This window comes from Amblyomma maculatum, chromosome 1, assembly GCF_055883805.1.
Source record: "Amblyomma maculatum isolate TAMU_Amacu chromosome 1, ASM5588380v1, whole genome shotgun sequence".
In the NCBI taxonomy this organism is placed as follows: Eukaryota; Metazoa; Arthropoda; class Arachnida; order Ixodida; family Ixodidae; genus Amblyomma; species Amblyomma maculatum.
Window position 1 is genome coordinate 233,674,520 of NC_139344.1, and position 19,090 is coordinate 233,693,609.

The 19,090-nt window shown below is 44.8% G+C and overlaps 1 protein-coding gene across 1 annotated transcript in view; it reads left to right on the plus strand.

Moving 5' to 3' along the window:
- LOC146205907 (uncharacterized) overlaps positions 1–19,090 on the plus strand; it is a 177,020-nt gene that overhangs the window by 70,125 nt on the left and 87,805 nt on the right. The window lies entirely within an intron of this gene.

Consider the following 19,090-nt stretch of genomic DNA (forward strand, 5'->3'; position numbering starts at 1 on the left):
TCACGGGCAGCGACATTTGGAGCTCGTCAGCGGCAAACCAAGAAGCCATTCGCGCATCGGAGTAGGGCCCGTGCACGCAGCCTGAGCGGTCCTTGTACAGCCACAGCTCACCGCTGGAACCAATGCTGGTTGCTCGCCGGTCAGTTCGTTGGCACGCAGGCGGACACTGCTTGTACTGGGACGCTCGTCGCTGAAGGGTGGCGCCCCCGTCTCGAATTCGCTGTTCGCCGCTTGAGTGCTTCTCTGAGTTGTTCGAATCATGCTGTCGTGGTCTGCGGGGTCGGCAGCGAGCGACTACGTGGGCCTCAATGAGCGCATTGGATTCTCCAAACATCTTTTTCTTTAAATGGTGGCTATCGCGTGGAGAAGTCGCGTACATTGCCCACACTGGCGTGCTTGAATATCTGACTTTATGAACGCATCTGCACATCCCTGGCTGAAAATTTAATTTGTTTGCTTCGGGCATCTGATAGGCGCCTAGCGACAAGCCTAAATGTTGCAAATTTTTGTGGGGCTAGAAAAGCGCTTGTTCACCTGCGTGCAGATTATAGTTATCGTCGTCGTCTTCATCATCATCATCGTGACCACTGTGATTATGATGATGACTGAAAGGAGAACCTCTCAAAGTGCTCCAATGGTATTTTTTTTATACGTAAGATGGGTCAAAGATCCATATGCAAGCAATCCACCCCAGACAAGCCGAGCTCCAGGCCAGGGGAAGGTGTGTACCCCCTGCATAACCGATCGGTGCCGGGCATACGAAGCCTGCCCGAAATTCACAGCTGATGTAACGGTTGAGAGGTACACCATGTCACCTGAAAGTTTTCGACCGAGAGTGTCATTCCAACAAACATCAGGTGATTTCCTTGATATTATGAAATTCCCAGCAGGGGCACCTTGTGTACTTGGCGCCACCACGGACCCTGAGCCCCCATTCCGAAGCTGTCAACCGTACCGTGGTGAAATTTTGAGAGATGGAGGGAAGAAACCATGAACGGTGGCGGTCGTGGTCAAGTCTCAGCCGATGGGCTCCTCGCCTGTCTACCAGGCGAGAGGCTCAGGGACCTTCCTCTGCGTATAAGAGTGAACCAGAGACGACATATATTAGAACCCCTTAGACTATCCATACTGCATGGAAAAACTCTCTTTAAAAAATTAGCTGGGGCTTAGCTTTAGTTAAGCCCGGTAGGTTGCGAAAGCAATAATAGCATGGCTACGCTATAGTTCCGTTGCTGTTCTTCTTCTGTTTCCTGAACACTTCGTTGCAGCCTAGTTGCATTTTTACGTTCTTGACTGCTAAGTGAGCACGTTGACAAAGAGTCTTCACTGTTCGAAGCGTCCATTACATTCCATTCGGATTCGTCACCGGTTGAGGACGATTCAAGAGGAGCGCGACGCGCTCGTTCAGCTGCATCTTGAGCGCGCTGTCGAGCAAGATACTGTTCCTGTTCTTCTTCTGTCTCTGTAGCCCGCTGTCATTTCCTGGCTTCATCGAGAAGGTGTGAATTTTCTTTCTGTTTATCAGAAAGCATAGCGAGTGCCTCAGCTGAGCATGCGCGAGCATTTATATGCCCATCGTTTTCCTCCTCCTCTCAACTACGAGAGAAGAGGTGATAGCAGCGCCTCCTTTCGGTAGCAGCGCGGCTCCAGCTGCAGCGCGCCGTGCCTAAAGCCCCTCTAGCCGTGCCTACCGACCGCCGCCACCCGACGACTCGACTTGGTAGCCCATCTCTCGCAACTCGCAGATGGTATGACGTCACAGCCATCTGGGGTCTATAAAGGTCAAACGTGCCTACCGACCGTACGCGATGGGCTGAAAATGGGAGTATATTGCTTTCGCAATAAAAAACTTGATCGACCTCCGAAAAGGAGTGGCACCGAAGTTACACAAATCATGGCACCAACTGAGAACTTACCAAAATTTCTTGTCCTGCGCTCTATAACAGTCTAAACCTGTAAACGAACTATGCGTTTTTCTGACTGCCAACTCGCTGAAGGCCATCAATGGGGCAATCTATAAAGCCACTCAACTAGGATCTGGTGACCTACTAATAGAGGTATCAGGCCCCGCCGGGGTGGCGAGGTGGTTAGGGCGCTCGACCACTGATACCCAAGGACGCGGGATCGAATCCCGGCCTCGACGGCCACTTTTCGTTAGAGGCGAAAAGCTAGGCGCCCATGTGCTGTGCGATGTCAGTGCACGTTAAACCCCAGATGGTCGAAATTTCCAGAGTCCTCCACTACGGCGTCTCTCATAGCCTGAGTCGCTTTGGGACGTTAAACCCCAAAGTCAATCAATCAATAGCGGTTTCAGACAAAAGCCAGTCAGACAAGCTCCTCATAACAAAAAAAAAAATTCTGAGGCTTAGCTTTAGTTAAGCCCGGTAAGTTGCGGAAGCAGTGGCAGACGGCGAACGCGAGTATATACCCCGGTTCCGCCACCTACCTCTCTATTGTGACGTCAAAGCGAGCGCAGCGCCCCCAACAGAAGGAACGCAATGCGCCGCGTCTTCACGCATGGCTACCGGCCGCCGCTATGCGACGACTCGACTTGGTAGCCCTAAAGCCCAAATTATCAAGGGACTTTAGGTAGCCTGTCTCTCGCTCCTGGTATGACGTCAGAGGTCTAGCGTGCAGCGCCTCTAGCGGGAGGAGCGCGCTGCGTCGTGGCTACCGGCCGCCGCTACGCGACGACTGGACCATGGACTCAACCGTCTCTTCCTCCTGGTATGACGTCAGAGGTCTAGGGCGCAGCGCCTCTAGCGGGAGGAGTGCGGCGCGCCGTGGCTACCGGCCGCTGCTACGCGACGACGTCGACTTGGTAGCCCGTCTCTCAGAGGTCATTCTAAAAATCAAACGTGGCTACCGGCCACCGCTACGCGAAAGGCCGTTCATGAGCGTAGTATTGCTTTCGCAATAAAAACATTTGCTCACCTTGACGTTCAAGTATCACCTCACCGCAGTCTTAACAGCTGCCATGGGTGATTACTGAGCGAGACCTCCTAAATGAAACAGAATCAGACCTCCCTGAGGGTCTCCAGAGTCAAGGCGTAACTGCAGTTCGACGAATAACAATCAGGCGAAAGAATGAGGAAATAAGAACAAAACATACCGTTCTCGCTTTCAACCAGAGCACACTTCCTGAATTCATCAATGTGGAATTCATCCGATGCAAAATTAGCCCATACATACCAAGCCAGGCCCCGCAGGGGTTTCAAATGTCATTGGTACGTAGCCATAGTAGCCAGACATGCCGAGGACGCGTCTTACCTGTGCAAAGTGCAGCGCACATGACCAGGCAACAGATAACTGCGGTGCAACTGACTTCAAATGTTTAAACTGCGAGGGCACACACCCTGCATACTCACGGTCCTATGCGGCCTTTCATGCCGAAAAGGAAGTAATAAATTTAAAGGTAACTGAGCAAATATCATACGGAGAGGCGCGGAAAAAATAGAATGCTTTTCTCCGCTCCATATGCTGACGCAACGCTCAGGGGAGCCAGGCCGCGTCTAGTAACGGTGGTCACGCTAACGTGCTCCAGCTGACGTGCAGTGCTGCTGACGTGCTCGTACCACGGCTTCTCACTAAGCAGCCGCCGGCTGCACCAATCTTTGCGATCCCGGAAATCACTATCTCTCAGACACCCGGGAGACCAAATGCATCTGAGAGGGACTTGGTCCCTCATGAAAAATCTCCCTCCATGCCTTCACCCGAGGCAATGGAGGTGAGCCTGGACTCCGCAGCGTCAATGACGCCTAAGGAGTCCGCTGATGAGAAGCGGGGCCTGCTGGACTGCTTCATCATCAAGGCCGAACTAAAAGCTTTCAAAGAGTCAATGGAACGAAACTGTCGTACTGAGGACGGAGGTGTTCGTACCGACTAAGAGGAAATGAAAAAAAGTAGGAACTTCATTGGGCTTAGCTTGGATGAGGCGAACCAGCGACTTGAAGCCACCGCCAGTGAAAAAAGTCGCTAAAAAAAATGACGCCCTTCGGCTGCAAGTACGTTCACTTGAAAAGGACCTTGAGGCACGTGAATCTAATCTAGTTAAATCAGAGCAGTACACAAGAAACCGGAACGTGGAAATTAAAGGCGTTATTGAAGAGCAGAATGAAAAGCTCCCTGACATCCTTGATAAGATTGGCAAAGCCGACGGTGAACCGATAGCAGCCAACGACATAGACGTCTGTCATCCAGTCACCACCAGACAAAAATCAGACCATAGTCGTACAATTCCAGAAGCGTGAGAAACGCGACAAGTTTCTTGAGAAAGCTCGCAGAAAAAGAATCCTGAACAAAGACATTGGACTGCTCACCGTTTCCTCGGTAGAGTCATCCGAAGAGCTGCCGATCTATATAAATGAACACCTCTGCCCTCTGGTCAAGAAACTTTTAGGGCTGGCTATCGCTCGAAAGCGCCAACACAACTGGAAGTTTGTGTGGACAAAAATCGGCACAGTTCTTGCGCGCCGCACTGAAACGTCGACCGTGTTACAAATACTGCCAGAAAGTGATGTCGATAAGATCAGTTCTAAAGGTTAAAACCTGATCGCATATGCATGCCTAGGCACTGACCACCGCATTTGGTGATAATGGCTACCGACCTTGTCCTTCTAGAGCATTTAGCTGAAAAAGTGGCAGCCAACAACGCGAACAAATCGATTAAGCTTTTTCACCTTAACGCTAGATCTGTGACCTCAAACGCGGTGACACACTTTTTCTGCTTGAATCATGCAGTATTACATTTGATATAATAATGTTTACGAAAACATAGTAAATCAGTGACTCAGAATGCTTAGTACTACCAGATTACAATCATTTCTGCATCAACTGTAAATATAGCAGAGGAGAGGGCGTATCCATCCTGATTTCTTTGTCAGGTTATGAGATCGTAAATGAGTACAGCGTGATGTGTAAACATTATGAAGCTCTATGTATTAGAAACGATGGAAATGTTTTTACAGTCCTCTACAAACCACCCAACGGTAGCCTTTCTGCATTTAATAGCTTTTTTGACTCCTTGCTATCCTACGCCAATAAAACGGCAGGTATTCTTAGAATAGGTGGTGATATGAATTTAGATATCCAAAAAGAAACTAGTCCCGCCATTGACGTTTTAGTGATTATGCACAGTAACTGTGTCCGGAATGTTATTAGCGGTCTGACGCGAATTACTTGTTCCACATCAACCCTACTCGACTTGATTGTTACAAATCACACTGCTGAAGATAGTGTGTCAGGAAGACTTAGCAGTGACATCAGCGATTATTTGCCAATTTTCTTCATTACTAAGAGTGCTAAAGTTTCCAAACCCAGTAAGTTCGATGTAATAAAATATCGTGAAATAACTCCTGACGCAATAACGAACTTTCGACACGCCATCATGCAAACTGACTGGAACGACGTTTTTACGTTTAATGATGCTAACGCTGCTTATGAAGACTTTATTAAAATTTTGAAAAAACACTACAACACCTCCTCCAAATCAAATCACGCCGACAGCATAAAAAGGCGCGTAAACCTTCGGTCACTCGCCATCATGTTAAGCTTATCAAAGAGAAAACCCAACTTTATCACTCTTTCATTCAGTCGCGATACAAATAAATCAGAGGAATTCAAATCCTTGAGAAATAAATTATATAAGAGTCTAAAGTCTGCAAAGGACGACTATTATCTGCGGATTTTTTCACAACTATTGCTCGAAAAAGACCGATGTAGTGTGTAAAAAGCTAAATGACATCATAAACAAAAATAAACAGCAGGCAAGGATTGATAGCCTCGTTGTTGATGGTATAGAGATAAGCGGAATGGATCTGGCTAACAAATTCAATTATTTCTTTATAGAGGTCGGCAGTAGCACATACTACTCTGAAGCCGCAAGAAATATTCCGGACCTTCAAAATACCTTATATTTCCGCCCCACTTCTGTATCAGAGGTAACAAGGCTCTTTCAAGGACTTAAGAACAGTAGGGCGCGCGATGTAGATGATTTAGAAATTAAACATATGAAGCATGTGATAGTTGCCATAGCACCCATTTTAACACACATTTACAATGTTTCATTCTTAACTGGTGAATTTCCACTACAGATGCAGGTTGCTAAAATAATAATAATGCACAAGGGGGAGATAAAAATGAAATCACCAATTACCGTCCACTTTCTATACTGCCAATAGTTTCAAAAGGATTAGAGAAGATGATTAATTCACGCATTCTAGATTTTGCTGAAAAGTACAGCTTGTTAACCGAACATCAGTTTGGATTTAGGACGTTCTATTCTACAGAAGACGCTCTCTTAGTTCATAAAGAAATAGTATTGGAGAACTTAAAGAATAAATTGCCAACACTAGGAATCTATAAATTTCCGAAAAACATTTGATTCTGTAAATCACCTTATACTTCTTGACAAATTAGAACGCTAAGGTTTCCGCGGAATTTCGCAGCAACTAATTCTATCCTGCCTTCAGGGACGACACCAGTACGTCGAATTAAGCCATCCTAAATCGAGTTTAAAACCAGTAAAATCCGGAGTTCCACAAGGCAGTATTCTTGGTCCTATCCTATTTCTTTTTATATTAATGATATTGTATGAATTGTAAGCCACTGTAAATATATAATTTATGCAGACGACTGCACGGTTCTGGTTTCTGGTAAGAACCTAACACAGATTAAAGAAATAGGATATATTTTCTGCTGTAAACTACAGGAATGGTGCCAAATGAAGAGATTAATACTAAACGAAAGTAAAATATTATGCGTCTTATTCCGCGCACCAGGAACGCCAATTACATCTCCTGATTACTTTCGCTTAGGTCCCTATTGCATAAAAGCAGTAAAACATATCAAAACACTAGGAGTAGTTTTGTCTGAACATTTTTTATGGAATGAGCATATTAAAAGAATTTCATTAAAGCTTAGCAGGGTTGTAGGTATCTTGAACCGAAGTCGCCGAATACTTCCTGTCAATATCAAGAAACTTATTTACAACGCGCTTTTTAATTCTCAAATTCACTTCCTTAGTTTGGGCGAATACCTCGATAACAAATATTCAGAACCTTGTACTACTACAAAAGAAAGCCGTCCGCGATATAGCGAGTACGTCTCGTTTGGAACATGCACTAGCACTTTTCAAAAAACACAGGATCATATCGGCGGAAAATATTTACCCATACAAACTGATGTATGCCTATAAGAAAAGTGCAAGGAAGGTCAAAAACAGTTTTAAATTTAACAAACCTTAAAACAGTGACAAAGGCATACGCTTTTAGGTACCAACCACCGTGGTATGTTCCTTTTTCACGTACTGGATTTGGGGTTGAAAGAATAAAGTACTCACTACCATCCCTTTTGAACGACATTGATTTCCAGTGCCTAGATGTTCTTGCAATGCCACATACACACATTAGCAATCTCTTCGTGTAACAATCCATTGCTTTCAGTTTTTATAAAGACCATGTTACCTGTGCTCTTTATGTCCACTTCGATGCAATCTTCTTTGTTGGCCTCATGTTTAGAAAGGGCCTGTTGAATAGGAAAAAACATTTCGCGCGTGTAGTTTTCGCCTTTTCACTGCTGCTGATGTAAAGGTGGCTGGAGCGTCGTCAAGCTGCAAAGAAAGCAGCTTTTACTCCAGCCACCTGTTTTCGCTCATTTGTACCAAGTGGCGAAAATAAGCTTGATTTTATTTTTATTTTACGTTAATAAATAAAAACATATACGCCAATTAAGCCGTCTGATAATGGCGGCGAGTCTTAAACCTACTCTCTCGCTCTCTTCCACACTTATAAAAAGTGCTAGGACTGCTCAAAAATCGGGATGACGGAATGAAATCCTCGCCGAACACCAACCAAACATACTTTGTTTGCGAAAAACGCATTTAAAATCAACATTCGAGTTTCCTCGAGCAGTATCTTGTTTTCAGGAAACATAGGCACGGCAGCACTCACCCCTCTGGTGACGTTGCCACTGTAACTCAAAAATCAATTTCTTGTCGGAACATCTCGCTTAATACAGCAGTCGCAATACAAACCTTAATTTTCGATAAAATAACAGTGTTTTCGCTGTACATTCCACCATATTATAGGCTATGTAGCGAAAATTTTGTAAAGCTGATTGATCAACTTCCAGAACCATGGCTGCTGGTCGGAGACTTTAATGCCCACTACCCATTATGGGGATGTCCAAGAACGGACTCCCGAGATGTGCTAATTGAAAAGTTCTTATTGTCCTCAGGATCATGTTTGCTCAACTCAAAAGAGCCAACGTACTACCGCTTAGCTCATAATACATACACAGCCATTGATTTAGCTATTGGCTCCCCAATGCTCTTGGCAGCTACAGAGAGGGTTGTTATTCACAATCTGTATGTAAGTGACCAATTTCCCATTTATGTAAAGTATACAGGCAATAAAAATGAAAATGTGACTAATCCCAAAATATTTAAGGAATATGCGAACGACTGGGAGATGTTCAGGGAACACTCAGCATTGTCCTGTTCATCAGTTACTGCCTTAGGCGTTGGTGAAACTCAACTCTTGATCACGCTGCACATTACAGAGGCTACAGAAAAATACATTCCACAAACATCAAGTAAGCCACGGAACAAACGAAGACCCTGGTGGAATGCAGAATGTAAGACTGCTCATGAAACTCAAAACAGGGCATGGTCGAAGTTACGCCGATACCCCACACCTGAAAACCTATAGTAGCCTTTAAGCGCAAAGGCAAATAAATGGCAGGCTTGTTCGACGCATCTCCAAGCGAGAAAGCTGGTCATCGTTTCTTTCGTCTGTGAACCCTTATTCTGATGTAGTACACAAAGTTTACAAGATAAGAGCACTCAAAGGATATAGCACTCTGAACACCCCTTGTCAGCGCCAGTGGTGACTCTCTTGAACATCAAGCAGACACACTAGGGCAACACTTAGAATACATATTCAGCTCAGCGCACTATACAGGTTCCTTTTTGCGGCACAAGGTAACTGAGGAGAGGAAGCCTATACACGATAAAATACCATGCCCAGGAGGGTACAATAGCCCATTCACCATGCAGGAGTTGAAGAATGCATTAGGCACATGTGAGAACTCAGCACCATGGTCCTGACAAAATCACATATGGAATGGTCGGGCACCTGCATGTGGACACGCTTGAAACCCTACTCTGCCTGTATAATAAAATATGGGCCAAGGGACGCTTTCCTAAGCGATCAGAAAGGAAGCGATCATTATTCAAATATTAAAACCCGGAAAAGAGTCCACACTGCTGCTAGTTATCGGCCTATTGCTCTAACCAGCTGCCTATGCAAGCTTTCTTTTTTTTTTTTTTTTAAAAAAAAAAGGTAAACCGTCGCCTTCTTCATTTCCTTGAATACAATGGTCGTCTTCATCAAAACCAAGCTGGTTTTAGGTCTGTGCGGTCAACAGCTGATCAGCTCATTGCATTTGCGTCTTATGCAAGGGATGCTTTTGTGCATAAACAACATTGCTTATCTGTCTTTTTCGATCTTGAAAAAGCATATGATACCACTTGGCGCTATGGTATCGTCCGCGACCTCTTCTCTCTTGGCATCACAGGGAACATGTTTAATACAATACGAAGTTTCTTTTCTGAAAGAACCTTCAAAGTTCGTGTTGGCAATACATACTCAAAGCAGTACACACAGGAAAATGGTGTCCCTCAAGGGGGTGTTCTCAGCTGCACACTTTTCATTCAAAATTAACTCTCTAAAAAGCTTGCCTGCCAAAAATCTTTCCTTGTTCTATATATGTTGATGACGTCCAGATAACCTTCAAATCTTGCAACTTAGGCATCTGTGAACGACAGATCCAACTAGGTGTTAACAAATTTTCTAGGTGGGCTGATGACAATGGGTTTAAATTTAACTCTGAAAAGAGTGTTTGCGTACTTTTCTCTAAGCAGCGTGATATCAGACCTGACCCCAACATTACACTGAATGGTCATAGCCTTGCCGTTAAAAAAGAACATAAATTTATTGGCGTAGTTGTTGACTAAATAATTTCCTTCATTGCACATATAAAGCAATTGCGACTGAAATGTCTCAAAGCAATGAATCTGCTAAAAATTCTGTCTCACATGTCATGGGGCACAGACCGTGACTGCCTTCTGAGCCTTCTGAATAGCGTAGTTCTATCACGCATTGACTATGGTTCGATGGCCAATGGATCAGCATCATCCTCTGCTCTAAAATTGCTCGATCCGGTGCACCACCTCGGCCTTCGCCTCGCCACGGATGCTTTTCGAACTAGCCCAATCGCTAGCCGCTATGTCGAGGCGAAACCGATGGTCGTTGCTACGAAGGAGAGAATTTACTGGTGTAACTTTTGCTACGAAGGTACTATGCCAACTGGATCATCCATGTCGCCGGCTCCTGCTAGACACAACTAGCACACAACTTTTCTAGAGAAAACCACCTCTAACACCTCCATATTCAATCAGAGACGTTCCGGTTGCCAATCTTCATACACCTTCCTTAAAAGATTTAATCCCTCCTTGGGAAATGCACGCTGTTAATTTTGACCTATCGTTCCTTGAAGTCGGCCGCCGCCGCTGTCCGAGCTCCACAACCATACGCACCTCCCTCCCTAAATCATTTCATTGTAAATAAACGTTTTCTCCTCCTCCTCCTCCTTGAAGTTGGGAAACATGCGTCCCCTATTGCCATACAGCAGCACTTCATGTCACTTCAGGCAAAGTACATATGCAATGAGCATTACATTCATGCTTCAAAGTCTGCTCAAGTCTCCTGTGCAGCACACGGACCACAGTTTTCACTGTCAGAAACACTGAACAGACATACAAGTATATTTACCGCTGAATGCCACGGTATCCTGTTAGCTGTGATACATATTATAGAAAAGCAAATACAGACATCGGTCATCTACACAGATTCCCTCCGTGTTTAAGCTCCCTATCCACTTGGAAATTGCATAAGAATGCAATCCTGAATTCCCTTTTTAACAACCTGATGTCTGCCCATAAACTAGAACTTTAAATTACACTGTGCTGGATGCCAGGCCACCGTTGTATACTAGGTAACGAGGCAGCTGATAGGCTTGCTGTGTCAGCTGCCCTTCAAAACCCCACATACATGGACAAGATAACATATCAGGACCTCAAGCCACGCATTAAAAGCATGATCCGACAGCAATGACAAGAGAAATGGGACACAGCAACTGAGAATAAACTACACACAATAAGACCAAGGATAGCTTAAACTACAGAAAAACGAGACAGATGCAAAGTAGCTCTGTGCAGACTGAGGATTGGTCACACATATACGACACATCCATACCTTTTAACAAACTCTCCTGCACCACATTGTTCGAGATGCGGTGACCGGCTTCCAGTGATCCATGTTTTCATTGAATGTCCGAGACTTGAACAGCAAAGGAGACGTCATTTTTCCGAATTGCACAAGAAACAAATACCCACACATATGTCCATCTTTCTTAGTGATAATCCAATGGAATTTTTTATCAACGTGGGCTTCAGCCCATTTCTTTTATTTACATGGCTAAGTTTTCTTTTAAAGAATTGTTGCTGGGACAGCTTAGCCTTTTAATATGTACACCCTTGCGCAAAAAGTGTAGCGACCATGCATTTTGACAAAACTGTACGGCAACTTTTTCTGACGGTGAAGCGATTATTTCTAAGTTATGCATAGGGTAGCCTCACTAATATACTTGTCCTCTTGCCCAAGAAAATTATTCAGGTGCATCTTTTTATACAGAAAAATAATAATTGCGGCAGTTCCCCTGGTCTCTCCACTTTTGCGCAGGGATGTACAGCCTCGTCCACTTCTAGCTATAACATGGTCACTGCTTTCAAAGCGTCACTGCGTCCGACTCGGCCATGCAATATAGCTTAGTGGCAGGCCATGTGAAGCAACACGCCCGGGTCCTTCTGTGCTCGCATCGCTTTGCATCTATATATGCCTACGTCGGGCGCAATGTTGCTTTGAAAGCAGTGACCGTGTTATAGCTAGAAGTGGACGACCCTGTACATGTCTCCTTTTAATTTTTTACTTAGACCACTATACATCGGGAATCAATGTTTTAGGCCCTATACACCGCTGTTTTTAGATTATACACTGCGAAGGAACTTTTTGCCCCAATACACCATTGTTTTTAAGTCATTAAACATCACACCCAGGACATTTTATTGACTTGAGCTGATCCTTCACCTTAAGTTTGGCGCTCTTTGGCCCGAGATGCCCTTGCGCCATAAAAAATCAGTCCATCACCGTCATCATCATATTCGGAAATCTCCGGACATCACAGCGGTTTTGCTTTTGGGCAGAACTGTGAATCTGTTTATTTAATTCGATAGCATTAAAGGCCTTGTGCCGGCGCTGCCATCGGCAACTGCGCCGCCGACGAAGCGGTTAAGTTTGACTCACGAGTCACGAGTTCGAACGCTCGCGGTTTTCGGAACAATCCCAGCGTTTTACGAGGGCAACAACGTCGACGTCGGCTACGCTGGCTCACCAGCCACGGGTCCAGGGCTCCTTCAATAAACAGCAGTGGACTCAACCACGGGGCTCCGTTCACAATCGGACTGGGTGCACACGGCCCCGCCCTCAATAAAATCCGGCGTTTCGGCGTCGGCACTCTCGGCGTCGGCGTGAAAAGTGAAAAATCACGCGCAGGCTTCTTTTCGGCGGGTGTGGTATTTGGTAGGTGAAATGGCCGGGCACCGATTAGTCGACACGCTGCGTGACGTCACGAGAGGCCACATGACGTTGGCGAGTTGGCAGGATCTGGTAACTCGGGCACCTCCTTTGGTATGGGAGGGTGAGATGGGAGCGAACCTTCGGGGACCCTTGGATTCAGATTCAGACATCCTATAGGACACTCAGACACGCTCGTGCGGCCTTGCTTGAAACGGGGCCTTATATATATGTCGGGTTGTCTTTCAAGTAACTGGGTAGCTTAACACTGTATGCTAATGAGTATGTGTGCGATAATATAGACACAAATCAAGGATTAAGTGAGTAGCAAAGGGCATGTACGCGAACGAGGGTCCGCAAGGGGAGCCACAGATGAGAGCCATGACTGTCGCGTCACACGCATTAAGGAGGGGCTTAAGAGTCTCCCAAAGTTTTACATTTCGGAAAAAAGCTCTTTGGAATGCGAACTGCACCCTCTTTTCTACGGGGATTAGGAGTCCATAGGTATCTAAATGATCCCCCTCACTTCGCCCAGGTGCAAACCTGATGACATGAATGCTGTAATGGGGCATGCAACCACAGCAGGCGTTCTTCGCCAGCCAGAAAAAAACAACGTGCTGCGTATTTCTGGCACTTCCGAAATTGTTTTGCACGCACACGTACGCTCACGCACGAACGGACTCGTCATAACAGAAGCTTCGCGAAGTGCGCATTTGAAATCTTATGAGTGTTTGCGACAAAGTTCTGCTCCCCTTCTTGTATGCTGTTTAGAACAAGCTGGCTTTCGAATCCTTTTCCCGCATTCAAAATTGTTTTGCAAGCACCTATTTTAGTACGTGCTTTTTATGTTTGTTTCGCTCTAAATCACCGGTGTTTTACTTTTCGTGCATAGAAAATTTAAGCTCCAACAACTTCCTCGATTTATTTTCGCTTGTAGAGAGGCGACTTTTTGCTCGCACATTTCGCCTGTTTTGTATACGCGACTCGGCCTGCACGTTCACGAGGCGGAGTTACACCAAAAGCAGCCTGGCAACACGCGCAGCGAACGTCGGTCCTGCTAAAAGTGGGCTAAGCATCTGGGCTCGCCATCACTTTGGGTCGGATCGTTTTTCACCGCGCCTCCCTACGTGCGCGGCGCGAGGACAAAGGACCCGATGCAAGTCGCCAGTTTTACATTCTGCGAGCGGTGTCATTGTCGATGACCTTCGGTCTCTGTCTCGTTTTCCTGGTTGTCGGCGAACTTGGCGAATCTCGTCGCCGCTGCCGCCGCTCATTCCGCACCGTGTCCCTCCGCACATCGCGTCGTCGCGAGCTGTTTTCCGGAATGGCGCGCCGTGAGCAGCTCGTGCTCGTCCTTAATGCCGATAAGGCACCTAGAGCGCTTCCCAGAAAAGCGCATCGAAAAAAGAAAAAAAAAAAGAAACATAGAATGCACACGGGCTTGCTTGCGCCTTGGCGGAATGAACGTGCCCCGGTTCTTGCTTATACTGCCGAGCTCGCGTTGGATTCATTTTCGATGCGTAGGTGGCACGAACAGAATTACTGCTGAAAAAAAGGTTGAAGGAGCCTAGTGAAAGCATAAGAAGGCAGGGTAAAAGCCGCGCTCAAGATGACACGGGCGATCTGTGGAAGGCACGCAAGGGAGCAAGTTATCGAACTATCTTTGCTCAATTTTCGTCGCTTTATCCCTTCCTTGCGCGCATACATATGCAAGTATATATACTTATATGGTTAAGTGCGAGTTTCTCCTTATGCGTGCCGTAAGTTCTTACCTATAGCCAGTACAATGTATATAGGCATAGGACTGTATGCAGACCAAACAAGATAAAAATCAGACTGTCCGCACCCGGTATGCATAGTCCGCAGGAACCAGATATGTAAGTTGCGCGTAAAAACAGTCGCGTGCACTCGTTTATCACTTTGGGTTTTTACTAACACAGAGGGGTGCGTTATCGTCACTCATTATCATTCGTCCTCACAAAGAAACCAATACCCACAGTTATTTTTAACGTTCGAAAGGTATCAAGTTCTATGAAACTTCCAGGTATACAACCATAGATAACTCTGGAAGTAGCATTTTATACGCCAGGTTTTACAGCGAGGAAGTCAGCCGTGGTAATTACCATTTTGCACAAAACGCCTCTGGATTTCCTAGAATTTTTATTCGAAATTAGGAGGTTAAATATCCTCATTCAGGTACGCGGTGTTCGCTACTAGCGGCCAACAGATGGCTTCAGTTGCTGATAACAAGAAAAGTTGAGCATGGAACGTAAACATTTTCGCGATCGTGAGAATCAAGTTAGGCACGGCATATGTTACGTTCAGTGATTTTGAGAACAAATTTATTCTATAATCCGCCCCTGTATATAGTGCTCACAGCATACAACTTTACAAATCCCACATGTATAGTACTTGGAGCACGTGTACACCACAAATTGCGGTTAATGATGCCAGACACCTACCTTCTTCGAGAGGGCGCATTCAGGTGAACCCGAGTCAAAAACCGTAGCGCCCTATTTGTCGTGCCAACAAAGAACCGTGAAGTCGCGCTGTTGTGTACAATATGGCAGGCCTAAAATATATTTACCTAGTGTTTTTCTTCATGCATGCGGTGGAGGGCTATATCACTCGTCGTGTAGAGGACTGCGGTCGCGGTCGTTGTGCGGTTTCCATTGATATTTACCACCGCATTTATACGTACTTCTTCTGCACCCCACTTAAGAGCTCAGGGCGGGCTCTGTTCTTCCACTGTATTTCTGAGGCACATATGAGACCTGTTTTCTCAGAAAGCACAGGTACAACGCGTTCGGATTGCCTTTATGGTTTTTTTTTTTTTTTTTTTTTTTTTTTTTTTTTTTACTATTATCAAGGTTACTTTAAATCGTCTAGAAACATGGCTTTTAGTTATTATTCATTTTTGCCAATTATTTTTAACCGAAATAAGTTTTGGCGTCTTCGGGGACTAAAACTCTTCTGAAAAAAAAAATACTTAAACGTTTATGGCTTCTACTTCATTAGCTTAAAGTTTCTGTGGAGATGAAAGTGCAAAAAATGATTAGCCTTCTATCATTTCCTGACTTTCTAAGAACGTCATTTTTAGGTGAGATATTAGTACATTTAAGGAAAAGAGAAAAGAAGCTGCTTACTTTTTTGCATGTGGAAATGATGCGCACTGAAGCTTTTGTTTAGCAACCAATGACGATGTGGACAGTGCCAGGGTCAATTTTACGCTCCTGTACTAGCTAGCTAGTTTCCTTCTGCAGCTTCCCTTGTGATTTTTTTGTCTCCGCGTAGAGTACTTTCGACAAATAGCTACTGCGCGCCCTCAGTTCACGATTGAGCGCCTCGTTGATACCCCAGATATCTAGGGATGTTATGGTGGATAGGATGTGAGCTCATGCATGCCATGATGTGTATTCTAAGAAAGGCACTTTGTGCGCGCTTCCTGGCGGCATGGTTAAACGACTCTTGGGAGTTTTTAGATTTGACTAGTGGATATTTGTGCAAGAGCTCAGGCTGAACCAGGTGCTAGAAAGTAGGTTATATAGCGTGAACAGCCTACAGAGGTGAATATTTTTGCACCAGACTGGTTTGTCATCTGGTTCTTGTACAGTATGGTCCACTGTTAAATGCAACACCCCGCCGCGTGGCCGCAGCGCTCTGCGAAGCGCCCCCTTCAATAACCGAGAAGTTGAAGCACTAAGCACATGCGCAGTAGGTCCGAAAGATAAAGTCAGTTTTGCGTTATCTGCTAGGGCGCTCTCCTGGGGAGGTGGAATATCTAGAATGCAAAAACTGAACTAAAATTTTAAACTGTATTCTTCCGGCAGATAAGTTGACGGTTGGTATTTTTCAAGATATATTTCTTTCGTTGTCGATTCTTCGGATGCAATTTTTCCACGTTACAGAGGTGATGGAGGAGACATCTATGCTCGTCCCCTTTTTGCTCCAAGCATATGACATTCTCCAGTTGCTGCAGTGGGGCGATCATAAAGGAAAGACTAAGAAACCCGTCAGGGCGTTCTCCCGGCTTTGTGCTTTGTTGCGTCGCGGTCACACTCGGCTAGTACTTTTAATGCGACAGCATTTATTGCCTCATGCTTCGTGTGGCCTGAAAGTGTGACCAGAAAAAGTCCTTCGTACCTGTCAGTCACCCAGAAATTAATAATGAAATCATTGACTGTACATAACCATGATAATTAAGATTTAATAAGTTAGTCGTAGTCATAGTCATGGTTAGTGTGTCAATATGGTTAGTCGTAATCCTAATACGTCTATGACCATGGCTAGACTAGCCATGACTATGCTATGACTAGGCGACTCTAAATAACTACAATGATTATCGATGACTGACTATGACTGACCGTGACTATGGTTATGATGAACTACGATATTGAATAATCATATATGGCTGAACCATAAAATTACTACCAATGATTATGACTATGACAATGGTTATAGTCATGGATATATCCCTAGATAGCCATAGTCATAATTAGTATAATCGTGACTATGACTGACTAACCATTACTTGACTATGACTAATCATGATTGTGACCATAACTATGACTAATCTTGACAATGATTATGACCATGACTATGATTATGACAAACCACGACTGGCCAACTGTGAATATGCAGTTAATATGACTAACCATGACTACGATCATGACAAACCGTGATTGGCCAACTATGAATATGCCATGACTATTACTAATCATGACTGTGATGTTCACGATTGACTAACCATCACTAGGGCTATCCATACTATGGGTAACCATTGTCATAGTCATCGGTAGGTATATTTATGGTTGGAGTCGTTTTCATAGTCATATAGTCATGGTTATTAAGTCATTTTGGTAATAGTCATAGCTGGTCATAGCATTCATATGTTTAGTCAGTCATTGTTAGGCATAGTCATAGGGTGGTTAGTCAGTCTATCATTGTCACAGAATAATTATGACTATAGAGTAACCATGACTAAGCCTGCCACGACTATCTATAAATATAGATAACTACGACTACCCAACCATGACTATGACTATGCCTGATTAAGTCTTACCATGATTAAGTTTGAGTGATTGATTTCATTATCGACTTCTGGGTGACCAATAAGTACAAGATTAATTTTCTAGTCACACGAAGAATGAGGCAATAAATGCTGTTGCATTAAAAGAAGTACGACCGAGTGTGACCGCGACGCAACAGACAAAGCCGGGAGAACGCCCTGACGTGTTGCTTAGTTTTTCCCATTATGATCGGCCCCTGCAGCAACAGGAGAATATTGTAGGTTTAGAGCAGAAAGTGGACGAGAAATAGAAGTCTCCTCCATCACATCTGCGCGCGGAAAAATTGCATCAGAAGAATCGATAATGAAAGACATATATTTTGAAAAATACTCGCATTCTACTTAACAGCGAGTAGAATAAGGTTTATAATTTTAGGTCAGGTTTGGCATTTTAGATATTGCGCCTCCACAAGTCAAGCGCCAGGAGAGCGCCATAGCAGACGACACACAGCTGACTCCTCCTTTCGCACTCGCTGCGCATGTGCCTGGTGTTTCCAATTCTCGCCGCTTATCAAAGGAGCGTTGCGGTCACGCGGCTAGATATTCCTTTTAACAGTGGACCGTACTGTACGTACACGAAGTATCTGGGTACTGTGAAGATAACCCGTGCCAGGGGTTGCTGTCGATAGATAACATGTAAATACGTGGACGGGAAGAAATCGCGCCTCAAGCAAAGAGAGAGACATAAAAAGCGTTTCATAAAACTTAAACTGTACCTATATGCGTAGGTTTGGTGCTCTGAAAGAGTTAAATGCACTTAGAAAAGTTCCGCTTTACATTGAACATTCTACTTTACCCTATAGAAATGCGAGTGAGGGCAAGTTCTAAAGACGTCAGGCATTCCCGGTCGCCACCTAGTTTCGTAAACGGGTCTGTACCCACGCCAAGAGAGGGCGGAGAAGCGTGTGAGTCGGAAAGCAATTTTCAGCAGGAAGCCAGAATCACTTTTTTCTCTCGCTTTTGCCTCGCCCTGTGTCCTCAAACAATTCTTGCTTGACTACTGACTTTCAACCGAATCAAACACTCTTTCGCAATCTATGAATCTGCAAGGGTTAACACGAGAGGTTGGCAAGCTATTTAGTCATGCTCGTCTATTTTTAAAATGCAGATACGAGTAAGAACGCCACGGGGCTTGCATAAGCTGCTCACGAGTCTTAACATTATATCTTGTGAAATCTTCATGATGACTTGGTATTTTGACTTGACCAATGACTCACATCATTAACTGGGCCAATAATATGAGCGAGCCGAGCCGCGCAGATGGCTGCTTTCACATTGGATGTCACCCAAAACTAGCCCAACTGTAACTTCTTGTGACGACACGAATGAC